The sequence below is a fragment of the Bison bison genome, unplaced genomic scaffold, assembly GCF_000754665.1.
Source record: "Bison bison bison isolate TAMUID 2011002044 unplaced genomic scaffold, Bison_UMD1.0 scf7180017864254, whole genome shotgun sequence".
In the NCBI taxonomy this organism is placed as follows: domain Eukaryota; kingdom Metazoa; phylum Chordata; class Mammalia; order Artiodactyla; family Bovidae; genus Bison; species Bison bison.
This window is the reverse complement of record NW_011494826.1, coordinates 3077242-3090419: the sequence shown is the minus strand read 5'-3', so window position 1 is coordinate 3090419 and position 13178 is coordinate 3077242.

The following is a 13178-nucleotide window of genomic DNA, read 5'->3' as shown; positions in this document are numbered from 1 at the left end:
CAAAAAAGAGTTATCCCAACCTTTATATTATTTGTTGAAGAATTGTGCTCTCTGATTTCCAAATAGAAAAATAACCATTCTTGGTCACATTTCCTTAACACTATGTGTACATTGACAATAGTGAAAGAAAAAAATGTGTACTATAAATTTCTGTTTACACTTTAATATGAGTTCTTTTGCTCCCTCCCCTCAACACAGAATCATCTAGTTAATCCTGATAATTGACTTTACATGACCTTTCTCCTTTACTTACCATCCATGGCCACCTTCCCAGCTGGACCCTCATCACCTTCTACTTGAATCGGTGTGATGGTTTCCTCGGTGTTCTACAGCTTCCGTCCCGCCTCTTCCTTGTGCCACCTTGCACACAGCTGACACATTCACCTCCCTAAGACATCACTTTCACCATGTCACTTCTCTATTCCAAAGCCTTTGGTGAGCATCTTTGCCCATCCTTTGGCTTAGAATTCAGGAACATCATCAGTGAGTCTGCCTTTGTGGTTTTATTTCTGAGTCTGCTCAAGAAACACACCTGTTCAAGCCCACAAGTTGAATAAGATACTCAACTTCTATGCTTCTGTGCAAGCCCTCTTCCTCAAGTGGAAGCCTCCTTCACTCCTCCTTAAATCCAAATAAAGCTTCTGGTGATTCCACACCTCCTGTAGGCAGTCTCCTCCCACCACCCCACTCCTCAAGGCTTTCTCCTTCCTCTCCACTCCAAAGCCATGACCATTTGTTTGGGATTCACCAGCTTTTCTGCCTTTGTCAGCAGTTATCTTTTTCTCTATACTGGTTCAGAACCATGCCTTATACTTCTTCATGACTTTGAGTCCCTTCGCACTGTGCTTTGCACATAGTATGTGCTCAGTAATCACTGAATGTACGACTACCTCCATATTACTACTGAATTGAGTCACATTCAAGAGTTTTGGAATAAGCTTTACCATCAATCATGCATTAATTCAATAAAAAATATCTGTGGAACACTTAACATATGCAAAGAACAAAGTGGAGGACATTTCCCTATATACATAGGCTTAGAAACCTAGTGCCACAAAAACTCACTATGAAGACATTCTTTGTAACTGGAAGTTTGGGGCCCCCTTGCTGCTTGTGGCAGCAATGCTGGGGAGTGACAGTGTCTGATGGATGATAAGTGGAAGAGGAAGGTCCCATATGGAGCCCTGGCATGTCATATATCCTGATTCATCTTTCCGGTCAGGTATGGCATTTTCACCCCACTCCAGTACTCTTGCCTGGAAACTCCCATGGATGGAGGAGCCTGGTAGGCTGCAATCCATGGGGTTGCGAAGAGTCGGACATGACTGAGTGACTTCACTCTCACTTTTCACTTTCATGCATTGGAGAAGAAAATGGCAACCCACTCCAGTGCTCTTGGCTGGAGAATCCCAGGGACAGGGAAGCCTGGTGGGCTGCCGTCTATGGGGTCGCACAGAGTCGGATACGACTGAAGCAAATTAGCAGCAGCAGCATGGCATTTTCAGAAAAGAAGACCTGGAAGGGTTCTTTGCAGTTATCAAATTAAATCTCCTCCCAATCCCAGGATCTCATCCATGAGATTCAGGATCAGCCATCTTCCAGCTTTAGTTTGAATATTTCCATTCATAGGATCTCACTGTTTGCTATGAAAACCAAATTATTAATTAATTAGTGTTTTTAGTTAAGAGCTTAGGTCCAGGGTCACATGCATGACTTTTAATACAGACTCCCAACATTTACTAGTTGTGTGGCAGATTTTCTAATGCCTTTGTGCTTCCATCTCATCTGTTAATAATATCACCTCATAGAATTGTTGTGAAAACTAAGTGAGACAGTGGAATCAAAGCACAAAGAATCATGCCTGATACACATTAAGGGCTCATTATTTTTTTTAGAATTGAACTTGATTCTCCACTGCTGCTTCCAGCCTTTAGTCCAAGGTTTGTCTTCAGAATCTATTAGTGGGAACAGACAACTCAAATAGTCAGAAAACAATACAACACATAACCTCCCTAATCTATAGAGTTCCTAGAAATCAAGAAGAATAAGACTATCAATTCATTTGTTCAGATAGTGAACAAAAGGTAAAAATACAGAGTGAAATAAGCCAGAAAGAAAAACACCAATACAGTATACTAGCGCATATATATGGAATTTAGAAAGATGGTAACAATAACCCTGTGTACGAGACAGCAAAAGAGACACTGATGTATAGAACAGTCTTTTGGACTCTGTGGGAGAGGGAGAGGGTGGGATGATTTGGGAGAATGGCATTGAAATATGTATAATATCATATATAAAACGAGTCACCAGTCCGGGTTCGATGCACGATACTGGATGCTTGGGGCTGGTGCACTGGGACGACCCAGAGGGATGGTATGGGGAGGGAGGAGGGAGGAGGGTTCAGGATGGGGAACACATGTATACCTGTGGCAGATTCATTTTGATATATGGCAAAACCAATACAATATTGTAAAGTTAAATAAAATAAAAATGTTTAAAAAGGTAAAAATAAACATTTTTCATATAAAGAGCAATATAAATGATCCTGGAGCATAAAAGTGCAAATTAAAACAACCCTAAATTGATTTCTCCCTTATCAAACAGGGAAAAACTCAAAAAAGTTTGGCAATACACATTTGGTAGGGCTGAAGGAAAACACTCACTCACTCACTGAGAGGAGTCTGATAGGAGTCAAATATGATATAATCCCTACAGATGGCAATTTGGCAATGCCTGTCCAAAGTACAAATGCATTTACTCTTTAAACCGGCAATCTAACTTACAGAAATTATTCTGTAGACATACCTACACATGCATAAAATGAATATGAACATAGTTATTCATCATAGCATGAAATAACAAAAGTTAGAATCAGCTCAAATATTCACTATCAGGGCCTGGTTAAACAAACTATATATTTCAACACATATACTGAGTGGTTGCACAAAAGACTGAAAATTATCTCCATGTTCTGATATGGAAATATTTTCAGGTAAAAATGATTAAGAGAAAAAGTAAGATACAGACTATGTGTTATAGATACAACTATATGGACACAGATATATAAAATGCTAACTTTTATGGAAGCAAAGGGGGAAACAAGAACATATGCTTGTATTTGCTTGTATCTTCATAAAGAAACCCTGGGAAAATACTCAAGAAACTAATTATTAGCCATGGAAGTGGGACAGAATAGAAAGTAACAGAAGTGGAAGGGAGATTTTTCATCATGCACTTCTTTTAAAAATTTATTTTCTTCTTCCAACCAAATGAATGTATTACTCTTTAAAATTTCAATTTCATTTAAAAATGAAGAAAAAGAACACAATGTGGGAAGATAGTAGTAGTGTTGCACAAATGTGATGCGAACCCCCAACCCAGCTTCCTTCTTCCACAGGAGAGATATCCAAAGATGTGAAGCAGATGTGTCCCCTCTTTAGTTCCCATGGCTCAGGTTAGAACCTTCTTCATTCCCCCTTTCACATGTTTTGTTTTCCTCACCCTGGAAGCTCCTAAGAGACATGAACTGTACCTCGTGCCTCACTGTTTCTCTCATGCTAAGCACACTTTCTGGCACATAGGTTTTGTTTGGTAAATACTTACGGAATACATCAATGCATATGTTTCCAGATTCATCATACTGGTTACAACCAGGGGATGAACAATAGTTTGTCACTGTCCCTCTAAGAATCTGACCCAGACCTGACTACAAGAGACAATTTCCCTTTACAGTTTTGATTCCCTTGACTTAAACTTTCTGTTTTTATTCACAAATTTTTACATTTCCTGCCCTGTACTATTCATGTAGCATTTGTAGCCAATTAAAATATATGGGTATATAAAATTTTTTTAATAATGCATAATTTCAAATTGTACTTTTAGCCACAGCACTGAGTGTATTTCATAAGTCTGACTGACATTAAAGTCAGATGCAAAGAATTTTCATAATTGCCTATGACCTGCTTCCAGCGTTTAAAACAGACTGAAGAGGCTACTAGGAAACAAATTTATCTCAGTCTGGAATAATCCATAAGATCAAGATAAAGCTAGAATTAGGGTATCTCATTAGAATGTGTTTTATAAAGGGGAATCTATGTCCAAACAACTTTGTAAGGGTACCATCAGCCCATACTGTGTCTTGACTGAAAAAATGCAACAGATGTCCATCTATGCCTGAGACATGCATTCTCTGCTGAAAGTCTTGGATTTTGTGCCAGTGTTGAGAACTGAACACAGGTCACTGGAATCTAAAACAGTGTCATGTACATATACACACTGCATGCATGCATGCTCTGTCACTTCAGTCACGTCCAACTCTTTGTGACCCCACGGACTGTAGCCCACTAGGCTTCTCTGCCCATGGGATTTTCCAGGCAAGAATACTGGAGTATGTTGACATTCCCTCCTCACATATACACACGACCATATATAAAGTAGATAACTAGTAAGCACCTACTGTAAAGGATAGGGAACTCTACTCAATACTCTGTAATAGCCTATATGGAAAAAGAATCTAAAAGAATCGATATATGTATATACATAAATGATTCACTTTGCTGTATATCTGAAATTAACAACATTTAAGATCAACTATATTCCAACGAAAATTAAAAATATATATATAAATAAAAACAAAACCAAGAAACCACAAAAATAAAAAAACAGATAAAACAAAGTTATGTAAAGTGATATGCCTTGGAAGGCACATAAGGAAGGACAAAAAAGGATAACTGATGGATGATTCTGTTCGAAAGCTGGCATGGGACAGGACATGACATGGTGTCTTTGAAGTACGTTACAGCATGTCTGGTGCGGCATGACATGGGCTGTGCTGTGCTGTGCTGTGCTGTGCTGTATTGCGGCCTGACATGACAGAGCAGGCTGTATGGGGGAGCAAGATATGGTGTGGTGTGTTTGGTGAGGGTGCTTTCAGTGTGGCATTCTATGACTGAAAAGTCACAGGTGTGAGAGGCGTTCCATCTCCATCAAGCTGCTGACCTTTAATAAGTCATTAAATTCTCAGGAAACCTCTTTCTCCATTTGCAAAAGGAAGATAACAAAAATATTCAAATTGCATGCTTGTGTGTGTGTGTGTGTGTGTGTGTGTGTGTGTGTACGCGCGCACGCACTCAGTTGTGCCCGGCTCTGCAACCGCATGGACAGTAGCCCGCCAGGCTCCTCTGCCCATGGGATTCTCCAGACAAGAATGTGAGGATTAAAGGAGACTGAATGGTTTTGTCACCAACAAAACCCACTAACAATTCCTAGGAAAGAAGAATAGAATCTGGGTAATAAATAAAGTCTAATCTTTTTTCTTTACCTTTATGCTTAGTCTAGTTTCATTTGCTCATTGGCGCCAAGGCAGAGGCCTAAACACCGGACCTTCAGATCAAAGGTCCCAGTACGACAGGTCTGTGTCAACACCCCAGGTAGGTGTGCCATGTGCAGAAGCGCTGCGCACAGCACGTAATTCAAGATGGCGGCAGCGGGCCGTGAGCAGAGACGCTGGGCGCGCCCTAGCTGTTGAGAACTCCACCGCTCTCCCTCTTCCCGCTGTTGAGAGCCCTATAAAAGAGCCCTGCCCATAGCCTGTTAAGGAGAGCATGTGCTCTGGAGCGGGAGCTCCCATCCCTCCATTCTTTATCAAATAAAGCTTTCCTTGATTTCCTAAATGAAAACTCAAGTCTTGTTCTATTGGCATGAGTGACACTGGTTAGGAGGACCTTTTGGGGGGTCAGACCTGATAACATGATTATCATTAGCTACCACTCTGTGTTTATACAGTATGCCTTCTTCCTCAAGTTTTCCAAATCTAGCTCCTATGTTCTGGAATATCTGAAATTTAATTTGAGGTTTTGAGACCCTAATTTTAAACATAATCTCATGTGGAAAGCAGGTTATAAGAACAGAAACAGGTGAATGACATGTGGCTGCTGCTGCTGCTGCTAAGCCGCTTGTCCGACTCTTAGCGACCCCATGGACTTCAGCCCACCAGGCTCCTCCATCCATGGGATTCTCCAGGCAAGAGTACTGGAGTGATGACATGTGGAGACTAACATAAACCTGGAATTCAGGCTCTATCAATTGGTAGACTTAAAGGCAAATCATTTGACTTGAACACACTCACAAACACACTCATATGCAGTCGCAATCAAAACATATGTAGAAAATTTATTCTATTAAGGTGTACAGAAAATGGAGCCCAGAGGTAGCTGTACTAATCAGGGAGAAAGAAAAGAAAGATTAGTGTCCTTCTTCAACAGTAGCATTCATTCTGCTCCTCTGAACTATCTGAGCTATGGGTCAAAGTAAACTGTGTGTTTAAAGCAAGACAGCAACTCAGCCATTGATGTGCCAGAGTTTGAGAGTATTGATCCAAGTGGTGTGAATGCTCAGTCAGAAAGTTACACCAAGATTTCTTTTCTTCCCATTTTCTATCACCAAGAAGAAAAAGAACAATAAATAATAAGCAATAATTCCAAAACACGTAATTTTGGACATCAATGCAACATTTCAATCAACTGCACATTTGAAGGGGATAACTAAAATATCACACTTCTCTAGTATAAGCTACGTGCATGATGATCAACAAAAATGCACTGTGTTTTGGGAATTTGGAGAAGGATGGCTATTGTGAGGAAAGTGAAACTTACACTGGGGATTTGAAAACACATATGATTTTAGAAAGGCAGAGAAAAACAATATGAAGTTATTTGGGGAGCAAAAAATAATAGCAAAGGCAAAGATGAAGTAATGAGTAGGAAAGAATCCCAACTCCAACAGGAGAGCTTGGGAAATGGTGGGAACTCGGGCCAGAAGGGGTGGCTGGGATTATGAAGCCAGTGTGAGGGCTTCATAGTAATCGCAGGAAACAAGGATCCAGTGATTGTTTTAGAACAATGAGTCCAGTAATAGCTTCCACGATGGCAGCATACGGGTTTGGGAGTCATGTCAAATGAATTTGTGATTTAAAAAAAATTATAAAAGCAATATTACATGATGACTACAACATTTTTAAAATATAGAATTACACAAACACTGAGAGAGAGAGTCGTTTCAGCAGATGCCAAGAAAAAATAGTGAACATTCACTAGGACTAGAAGAATTTAAGTACAGCCTGGAGTTCTAGGCTCAAGATAACACAGCTCTCAAAGAGACCAGAGAAGGTGCAGTTCAAAGGAAAGTCCTTTAATACAGAAGTGCCTGGCTAGGGAAGTTTCACAGAAATGAAGGGATCTGAGCTCAGTCTTGAAGGATGTGGGGGATTTGCATAGGCTAAAGTATAAGTAATATTTCCAAGGACAGAAGCTTTGATGCTTCAATGTTCAGTCAAATATATTCAGATAGTTATTTGAATTTCTACATATTCTGAAATATGTAGCAGTGGACACTATGTTACATTTATCTTTTCTGAATAGTCTGAAATCAATCTGTCAGGTTTGAGGACCAAAGTATAGACTCCCTAACCAAGCTAGTATGTGAACAGTTAAAATGGTCTGGATAAAATCATAAATAAATAAGAGCTTGCAGAGCCTGCTTACATTTCTTTGTTCTATAAGATTTCATAAAATGAGAGCATAAGCCAAAACCAAATGTATCCTGGAAGAGGAACCAGTGGCCCATTACTATGTCAATAATTCAATATGAGCATTAAATTTTCATGGTTTTTAAAAAAACTCCTAAAAATAACCTGCAGGACATTATCTCCTACATTTGCTGTTTGAAGCCTTCTAATCATGACTCCTAAGAACTGTACTTTGTTCTATTTAAGGATTAAATTAACAGATGGGGCCACAAACAAAAATCAATCTCATTAAATTTTTTTTAATTTGGTTAACAATCAGCTGAAATTTTAATCTGTCCCTTAACACAAAGTTGTTTTCAAAATAAATGGTTCTTGGAAAAAAGCAACTGGAAAGAAAACACAGAATCAAGCTTTCCCTTTCCTTGGTGTGTAGGAATAGGCCAGAGTCAATACACCCCCTATTCTATCTTTGTTTTTATTATTTTTGCTCCAAATTCAATTATTTTATTCAATGTATTTTTTATTTACCTCGAAGTTGGTAAGTCAGACGCCAATAAGATTCACTTATATTTTGAGAAGAAACCAATAGTTAAAACATGGCTAGCCAATTGCCGTTTGGCTATTCGTCATTGTTTGTCAGATAAGCCTCGAGAGACCTTATTTTTGAAAATGATATCCTTTAAGGCTAATTATTTAATGTTTCATATTTCTTCTCTGAATGTCAAGATTATTTCAATGCTATTTCTTGAAATATATTTGTATTCTAAACATGAATCCTTTCTTCTTAACTAAAAATAATGGAAGAAAATAGCATCTGTTGAATACTTATTATATGCCTGCCAGTCACCATGTTAGATCATGCCAAGCAATAACCACATGAACATTCTAAAATAACTATTTAGTAGTACTATGAGAATTATGAAAAGCCAAACCCAATTATGATATAACAAATGGTGTTTTTCAGTGTTTAGTTGTTTAACTACATTCATTCAATACATACTGAGTGCCTACTATATGCTAGGCACTTACTCCAATTTCTGGGGAAATAACAGTGAATAAGACAGATATATAGTCTCTGGCTCCACAAAGGACAGAAACAAGCAGCAAGCAACACAACCATGCTGGCATGGCAAAGACTTTTAATTGACCCCCAGTGTTTATTCTGTCCCTCTCCTCTTTGCAATAGACCCCCTCAAGCAATTTTAGCATATGGCCACCTAGCTAAAGACTACCTTTCCAACCTCCCTCTAGGTGTAGACCACGAAGTGAACAGAAGTGAGGTGTGTGCCTCTAGATCATGTGCTTCAAGATGGAGCTGGTTGGGACTTCCCTGGGGGTCCAGTGGTTAAGAATATGCTTTCCAGTGCAGGGGATGTGACTTCCATCCCTCATCAGGGAACTAAGATCTCATGTGCTGCAGGGCAACTGAGCCCAGGAGCCGCACTACTGAGCCCACACATTGCAACTAGATAGAAGCCTGTGCTCAGCAAGGAAAGATCCCAAGTGTCTCAACTAAGACCTGACTCAGCCAAAAATAAATTAAAAAAAAAAAAAAAAAGCTGGTTGCCCTTCACTTTCTTTGCCCTTCTCTTGACCCAGTCCATGAACAAGGTCTCTTTTGGGCTGACTTTAACAGTGATGAAGGCAACACGTGTGGAGAAGATAGGCAAGGAGACAGAAGGAATTGGGAGCCCTGGAACAGACCCTCACCTGACTGTTCACCTGCCTCTGGACTGTCAAATAAGAGAGAAATAAACTTTGAACTTGTTTGAGTTACTCTGTTTTTGTATCTCTTTGTTATAGAAACTCAGCCTATACCCTAACTAATACAGCAGACAAGCAAAGTAACTCTTATAACAAGTGCTCTGAAGGAAACAACTAGATAAGAGAAAAAATAAAAGGTTATCAGTGGGGAAGGATAAGTGACTTTAGAAAAGATGTTTAGGTCACTCTTAGATGGTGACACTTAGGCTGAGACCTACAGAATGAGAAGAGGCAATATGAATTTTTTTGTCTTCTTTTGTTGAAACATATGGAATCCTTGAATTTTTCCTCTCTATATTTCAACTACTTTGTTCTTCTTACCCCTACCCATGGGCTACTACTATATTTGCCAACGTGCAACTACTATACACTTGCATAAAGCCCTAGGATAAGTCCATTACCAGAGTACCTGATCTCTCTGGATGTGCTATGGCTGTCAAGTTCATATGAAAAGCCACGTACATCAATAAACCAGCCAGTGACAAATTGTATCAAATGACTATCTACCAACTTACAGTCACACTAGACTGTGAGATATTTGAAGACATGAATGGTCCTTCTGTCTCTGCATCCTTAGCATGGTAGTTAGCACTTAATAAGGGTTCAGTAACTCTTACTGAATGACTAGGTTAACAAAGACATCTTTCCTTTGGAAACACAAAAATAGGACATCAAAACAAGTGTATCTTTTAATACAGCTCTTCAAAAATGTGGTCATGGTCCAATGACTACAATCAGGGTTTAGGTCACCTGTCCCGCCCTCACAAGGCTGGACCACTAGAGGTAAATGATGTGCAGCTCTGCCTTAGAACGATGGACGCATCACTGCCATTGACCGGGTCTATTTCTGCCATCTTTGCCCATAGGCCTGGACTGTGTTTAGAGGGCTACACATCTCCTCACCCTCATCCCCCACCCAGACTTCTACTCTATCAACAGCTCAGGGATGAGGCAGGGGAGTCTTACCCATGAGATGACTGTATCAGGGCCTTGAGCTTTTTCACTAACACATTAATATGGTTCTCTTCACCTCCTTTGATTTAATTCTGTGTGTCTCATTGTTTCAAAGACATTATACTAGCTAATTATAAGGATGGTGATAGCTGCATTTATTTAACATTCCTGTGTGCTAAGCATATATATAAGCTTTACATATATTAACTTTTTAACAATCCTGTGGGGTGGGCACTATTGTTATCCTCATTTTATAGATAGGAAAACTGAGAATAGAGAAAGTACATGTCTTGAACATGACACCAGATTTCTAGGGTCATAATCATCTTAGTTTGCCAAGGACTAGGGGGTTTTCCAGGGTGTAGGGCTTTCAGGGCTTACTGTGGACAAACCATAGTAAGTTGATTACTTTATAAATAGCTGAAGAAGAATTGGAACTTAGGTGGTTCCAATTTTTTTTTAAGTATTCATTACTGTTATAGACGGTGTCCTCCCAAATTTATATGCTGAAATTCTACCCCTCAATGTGATGGTATGAGGGAGCAGAGCTTTGGGGAAGTAATTAGGATTAAACAGGGTCATAAGAGTGAAGCCCTCATGAATGGGATCAGTGCCCTTGCAAGAGTCACCAGAGAGCTTGCTGCTTGCTGCTCTCTGCTCTCCACCATGTGGCAACCCAGCAAGAATTCTACAACCCAGAAAAGAGCCTCACCGGAGCTGTCATCCTGGTCTTAGACTTCCAGGCTTCAGAAATGGGAGAAATAAATTTCTGTTGTTTATAAGCTTCCCATGTTATGGTATTTTGTTATAGCAGTTTGAGCTGATATAGGAGAAGGCAATGGCACCTACTCCAGTACTCTTGCCTGGAAAATCCCATGGGCGGAGGAGCCTGGTAGGCTGCTGTCCATGGGGTCGCTAGGAGTCAGACAAGACTGAGTGACTTCACTTTCACTTTTCACTTTCCTGCATTGGAGAAGGAAATGGTGACCCACTCCAGTATTCTTGCCTAGAGAATCCCAGGGACGGGGGAGCCTGGTGGGTTGCTGTCTATGGGGTAGCACAGAGTCGGACACGACTGAAGCCACTAAGCAGCAGCAGCGGAAGCAGCAGCAGCAGAGAACTACTAAAAAGAATGAAGTTCTCTGTAGACTATTTGTTGTTGTTGTTTAGTCACTAAGCCATGTCCGACTCTCTTGTAACCTCAAGGACTGTAGCCTGCCAGGCTCCTCTGTCCATGGGATTTCCCAGGCAAGAATACTGGAGTGGGTTGCCATTTCCTTCTCCAGGGGATCTTCCCAACCCAGGGATCGAACCCACATCTCCTGCATTGGCAGGCAGATTCTTTACCATGGAGCCACCATGGTAGTCATGGGTATTTGAAAGTGAAAGTGAAGTAGCTCAGCTGAGTCTGACTCTTTGCAACCCCGTGGACTGTTGCCCACCAGGCTTCTCTGTCCATGGGATTCTCCAGGCAAGAATACTGGAGTGGGTTGCCATTTCCTTCTCTAGGGGATCTTCCCAACCCAGGGATTGAACCCAGGTCTCCCACATTGCAGGCAGACGCTTTAACCTCTGACCCACCAGGGAAGCCCATGGGTATTTAGCGAATGATAAATGGAAACAGTAATAGCCGGAAAGTCTTTTACATGACATCATGTTATTCTGCACTTCAATTTCCATTAGGGTGTTTTTCAAGACACTATTAACATACACTTTAAGAAAGATGCTTTTTGATTTGGCACTTGAATAAAGTCAGTTATCAATACATAGCGTTTCTGAGGTTCCTTTTGAATATGAATATGAAAAGATTCACCACTAAACCTCATTATAAATGAAAAAAAATTCCACGGCTACTTTCCCCAGCAATGACTGTTTTGCCACTAGAATTCCAAAATAATTGATGAGAACTGCTCTGGGAACCCAGAAGGAGCAAGCCCTGCTCCATGCAGAATCTGTCCCATTGTGCAAGAAGCTGAGAAAGTAGAATGCTGAGATGCAGTCTTATAGGAGAGGCCATGCAGATTTTGTTTTGCTTAAGATTAAAAATAAACAGAATTAAAATAAAAAGTATTACTTCTCTTTGGCTTTATCATATAACCATCTACACAATCTCTGACAACATCAAAGGCCTAAGCACCTCTTAGCTGGTTTGTGGGGGAAAAAGATTCTGTTTTGATCCATCATTTGGTCGCTGGAATCCCATCTGCAAAGGACACTGCATCAATAAGCAGGTCTCATGATAAAAGGTAAGACATAGCCCGGTACAATATATTGGATACAGCTGTGATGAAAGGTAATGACCAGAAGATACAGGAAGGACAACGTGCCGTGGGAACACAGAGGACAAAGCGGTCCTTTCTGACTTGTGGAACATGGAGGAGCATTCCAGAGGAGTTGGTGTTTAGGTGGATGGATAGGATGGCAACAGGAGGAGATAGCAGCCCCACCCTCCTCAGGCAGAGAACACAGAATAAGCAAAGCCATGGGAAAGTCTGAGTATTAAGAAAAAGATTGTCACGTGGAGTACATGCCACATATGGGGAATACAATAGAACACATAAACCAAAACCCAAAAACAACATAGGACTTGGAATTTCAATGATAAACGCATGATTTCCTCTTATTTAGATAGTTGGGATCTAGAAAACTATCAAGTTTGTATTAAGGCCAGTTCAATAGTTTCAGAACTCTACTCATTTTTATGGTTCTTTCCCAGAATTTATCAACTAAAATATTAATGTTATGGTCAAGCTTATGTACGTATGTATGTATGTGTATATATATATCTTTATTTTCATAAATTAGAAATTCATGGAAATTAATAGTGATTAGCAGGTATTCAGAAATGAAAATAAATATTTAAAATTTCAAATCAGGTTTGTTTCCCAAAAGGCTTGTAGCCTTGAATATTTTAAGCATTGGGTAGTGACAC